General features: G+C 29.4%; 1 long non-coding RNA gene across 1 annotated transcript; it reads right to left on the bottom strand.

The window, feature by feature from the left end:
* Positions 1-313: 313 nt before the first annotated feature.
* On the bottom strand, positions 314-5,258 carry LOC137064409 (uncharacterized). Its single transcript, XR_010901543.1, has 3 exons — positions 5,099-5,258; positions 713-879; positions 314-564 (listed from the first exon to the last, which is right to left on the bottom strand). It is a non-coding gene; the product is annotated as an uncharacterized lncRNA (long non-coding RNA).
* Positions 5,259-5,827: the final 569 nt, after the last annotated feature.

Raw genomic sequence — 5,827 nt, 5'->3', positions numbered from 1 at the left:
CATCTAATGTTTAATCAGTCAGTTTAAGTAGATGTACACTGAGCCAGTGAGCACAATATCAAATTAATGTTAAATTGTTACAAACATTGTCATCTTAGTTAATTAAGTGATGTTACAGTTAATTGATTTAAATATACAACATATCACTGTTAGAGAACACATTCAGACAGCAGAGTAATGTTAAACGTTCAATTTACAATTAAAGATGTAATTCTTTTTTTTTTTTTTTCAGATTTGTTTTGAAACAATACATGTAAATATATACAGTAAATAAATAAATAATACAAAAATAAGACAATCTTTAGACCAGGGGTTTGTTCTGATGGAACTTCATAAAGGTATGCATGGGATATAAGATTAATGCAACCTTTTTCCACCAATCTGCAAGCTGACTTAAGTATTTCTCCTGACTTCAAAGAGGCCTTTTTCATTCTTCCAACTGCCTGCAAATCATGAATGACCAGGAAGTATCCAACTGTCTTCTTGATGAGAATGCTGATAAGATCATCTAGTCTGCGGTTCCTCATGCCACCCAAAAATTGATATTTGAGGTGATGGGAAAATCTAATTGGACAAGCAAAGAAAAACAACACAATACATGTTTAATATGATAGTGTCTAATTTTTTATATAAATACGTTCCAAATGCATTATGATTCTATTACATTAATTTTCATTAACTGAAGTTGCATAAGTTTAATTTCAAATATTACCTTTAAAGAAGATTGTTTGTATCGGAGTCAGCATGGTTATAGCACCATACAAAGTCAGACCATGTGTGTCCTATTTCCAGCCAGTGATACTTGAAGTATGAGCAAAGAGCTGGGAAATCTTCAAACCTCTTGAGGAATTGCTCAGCAGTTGATTTAAAATCTTGATGCTATTTTAACAGAAATGGAAAAATATACATATTAATATTTTATATAAAATAGTTATATAAATAGTTAAAGTACAATTAAGGAAGCAAAATTGAATAGTTAATTTTACGTCCCTGGATTAACATAAGAATGTGATGTCCCTAAAGGTCAACACAATATTTTTCATTATTATTATTATTATTAGGCAATTCATATTATTAGGCTATATTATTATAGTTATTATTTAAATGAACTATAATAAATGAAGTCCCTGGATCAGCATAAGAATATGATGTCCCTGGGTCAACACAATATATTTCATTATTATTATTAAGATTATTATTGTTATTATTAGGTTATTATTATTATTTAAATACAGTGATTAATTAATGTTTGTCTTATATTAGATGAGCTATAATGAATGAAGTCCCTGGATCAACATAAGAATATGATGTCCCTGGGTCAACACGATATATTTCATTATTATTATTATTAGGTTATTATTATTATTATTATTTAAATACAGTGATTAATTAATGTTTGTCTTATATTAGATGAGCTATAATGAATGAAGTCCCTGGATCAACATAAGAATATGATGTCCCTGGGTCAACACGATATATTTCATTATTATTATTATTATTAGGTTTTTATTATTATTATTATTATTATTATTATTATTATTATTTAAATACAGTGATTAATTAATGTTTGTCTTATATTAGATGATCTATAATGAATGAAGTCCCTGGATCAACATAAGATTATGATGTCCCTGGGTCAACACAATATGTTTCATTATTATTATTAATATTATTATTATTATTATTATGATTATTAGGTTATTATTATTATTATTATTATTTAAATACAGTGATGAATTAATGTTTGTCTTATTTTAGATGAGCTATAATGAATGAAGTCCCTGGATCAACATAAGATTATGATGTCCCTGGGTCCACACGATATATTTCATTATTATTATTAATTAATAATAATAATGAAATATATCATTATTATTAAAATATAAAGATAATAAAATATTAATATATTAATATTATTATTATCATTATTAGATTATTATTATTATTAGGCTGTTATTTGTATTATTATTAGGTTATTATTATTATTATTAGATTATTATTATTATTATTTAAATACAGTGATTAATTAATGTTTGTCTTATTTTAGATGAGCTATAATGAATGAAGTCCCTGGATCAACATAAGAATATGATGTCCCTGGGTCCACACGATATATTTCATTATTATTATTAATATTATTATTATTAGGTTATTATTATTATTATTATTATTAGGCTATTATTATTATTATTAGGTTATTATTATTATTATTATTATTTAAATACAGTGATTAATTAATGTTTGTCTTATATTAGATGAGCTATAATGAATGAAGTCCCTGGATCAACATAAGAATATGATGTCCCTGGGTCAACACGATATATTTCATTATTATTATTAATATTATTATTATTAGGTTGTTATTATTATTATTATTATTATTATTATTATTATGTTATTATTATTATTATTATTATTATTATTATTATTATTATTAGGCTATTATTATTATTAAGATTATTAGGTTATTATTATTATTATTATTAGATTATTATTATTATTAGGTTATTATTATTATTATTATTATGCTATTATTATGCTATTATTATTATTATTATTATTATTTAAATACAGTGATTAATTAATGTTTGTCTTATATTAGATGAGCTATAATGAATGAAGTCCCTGGATCAACATAAGAATATGATGTCCCTGGGTCCACACGATATATTTCATTATTATTATTAATATTATTATTATTAGGCTATTATTTGTATTATTATTAGGTTATTATTATTATTATTATTAGGCTATTATTATTATTATTATTATTATTATTATTAGGTTATTATTATTATTATTATTATTATTATTATTATTATGCTATTATTATTAGGTTATTATTATTATTATGCTATTATTATTATTATTATTATTATTATTATTATTATTTAAATACAGTGATGAATTAATGTTTGTCTTATATTAGATGAGCTATAATGAATGAAGTCCCTGGATCAACATAAGAATATGATGTCCCTGGGTCCACACGATATATTTCATTATTATTATTATTATTATTATTAGGCTATTATTTGTATTATTATTAGGTTATTATTATTATTTAAATACAGTGATTAATTAATGTTTGGCTTATATTAGATGAGCTATAATGAATGAAGTCCCTGGATCAACATAAGAATATGATGTCCCTGGGTCCACACGATATATTTCATTATTATTATTAATATTATTATTATTATTATTATGCTATTATTTGTATTATTATTAGGTTATTATTATTATTATTATTATTAGGCTATTATTATTATTATTATTAGGTTATTATTATTACTATTATTATTATTATTATTAGGTTATTATTATTATTATTATTATGCTATTATTATTATTATTATTATTATTATTATTTAAATACAGTGATGAATTAATGTTTGTCTTATTTTAGATGAGCTATAATGAATGAAGTCCCTGGATCAACATAAGAATATGATGTCCCTGGGTCCACACGATATATTTCATTATTATTATTATTAGGCTATTATTTGTATTATTATTAGGTTATTATTATTATTTAAATACAGTGATTAATTAATGTTTGTCTTATATTAGATGAGCTATAATGAATGAAGTCCCTGGATCAACATAAGAATATGATGTCCCTGGGTCCACACGATATATTTCATTATTATTATTATTATTATTAGGCTATTATTTGTATTATTATTAGGTTATTATTATTATTATTATTAGGCTATTATTATTATTATTAGGTTATTATTATTACTATTATTATTATTATTAGGTTATTATTATTATTATGCTATTATTATTAGGTTATTATTATTATTATGCTATTATTATTATTATTATTATTATTTAAATACAGTGATTAATTAATGTTTGTCTTATTTTAGATGAGCTATAATGAATGAAGTCCCTGGATCAACATAAGAATATGATGTCCCTGGGTCCACACGATATATTTCATTATTATTATTATTATTATTATTATTATTATTATTATTAGGCTATTATTTGTATTATTATTAGGTTATTATTATTATTTAAATACAGTGATTAATTAATGTTTGTCTTATATTAGATGAGCTATAATGAATGAAGTCCCTGGATCAACATAAGAATATGATGTCCCTGGGTCCACACGATATATTTCATTATTATTATTAGGCTATTATTATTAATATAATAATAATCCATCCGCGAAAGTGTTAAGCTTCTCTTTTACAAAAGGGTCAGTATAAGGTCTGTTAAACGAATACATAAAAAAGGTGATATAAATAATCGGAAAAGATCCAATGCGCGATCGCGGGGTAAACACCACAGAGTGACCGGATCGGATGCGCGATCGCGGGGGAAACACCACAGAGTGACCGGATCGGATGCGCGATCGCGGGGGAAACACCACAGAGTGACCGGATCGGATGCGCGATCGCGGGGGAAACACCACACAGAGTGACCGGATCCGATGCGCGATCGCGGGGGAAACACCACACAGAGTGACCGGATCGGATGCGCGATCGCGGGGGAAACACCACAGAGTGACCGGATCGGATGCGCGATCGCGGGGGAAACACCACACAGAGTGACCGGATCCAATGCGCGATCGCGGGGTAAACACCACAGAGTGACCGGATCGGATGCGCGATCGCGGGGGAAACATCACAGAGTGACCGGATCCGATTTGCGATCGCGGGGGAAACACCACAGAGTGACCGGATCCGATGCGCGATCGCGGGGGAAACACCACAGAGTGACCGGATCGGATGCGCGATCGCGGGGGAAACACCACAGAGTGACCGGATCCGATGCGCGATCGCGGGGGAAACACCACAGAGAGTGACCGGATCGGATGCGCGATCGCGGGGGAAACACCACAGAGTGACCGGATCCGATGCGCGATCGCGGGGGAAACACCACAGAGAGTGACCGGATCGGATGCGCGATCGCGGGGGAAACACCACAGAGTGACCGGATCCGAGTGCCTGACCGATGGGAGAGGGGTTCCGTGATTTGCACCTTATTTGAGCAGTTTAGCAAATGTTCACGTTGCAAATTAATCCATCATGAAATTGAAATTAATAATGCATATACAGAGTAAATAAAATGCTCTTACCTCGGTGAAATGAAGGCGATGTCAAAGGGATAAATTCAAAAAGTGGCGCGCAAGCTGGCAGATGATGTGACGTCACATGAGTAATCTGATTGGTTGATCCATTTTACCTTAAGCACCTCCCTTGTTGTCCCAGGAACTCGTCTAACTCGGCAGAATCAGGATGTGCGGGGGATGTGTGTGAGAAATGCAAACTAACAGTGTTGAATGAAACTGATAGCAGGGAAAGGAAAATGTTGTCTGATCACACAGAAGCCACAGCTGTTTAAAGATCGCTGGTGAGTATGAGATTAAGCAATGGATAACAATTTATGATAACTAAATTAGAGCTAAAAATTTGAATGGCATGATGAGTAACTTGATTAGTCTGAATAAAGATTTTGAGACTAGAGAGCAAATGCTGTAAGCTGCTCTGCTCTGAAGATCGCAATTGAAATAAATAAGCAGAACGTATTAAGAAAATGGCCAGCAATGTTTAAATTATGTTTAGAAAATTATACGGCAACTTAACTGGCTACAAATAAATTGAGAACGAAAGAAATTCAAATTTCTAGGTGTTAATGCTTATTCATGGGTTGTAAAATGGGTGGAATGCCATTAAACCCTAAAGGAAAGATCCCAGTAACTGAGGGATTGTATAATCTGATAACATTAAACCCTGAAGGAAAGATCCCAGTAACTGAGGGAATCTGATAGCTAAATGTGATTTTTGTTTTGAAAAAGCAGATGAAT

The sequence above is a fragment of the Pseudorasbora parva genome, chromosome 25 (genome assembly GCF_024679245.1).
Source record: "Pseudorasbora parva isolate DD20220531a chromosome 25, ASM2467924v1, whole genome shotgun sequence".
Taxonomy (NCBI): Eukaryota; Metazoa; Chordata; class Actinopteri; order Cypriniformes; family Gobionidae; genus Pseudorasbora; species Pseudorasbora parva.
This window is presented reverse-complemented; position numbering and strand designations above follow the sequence as displayed.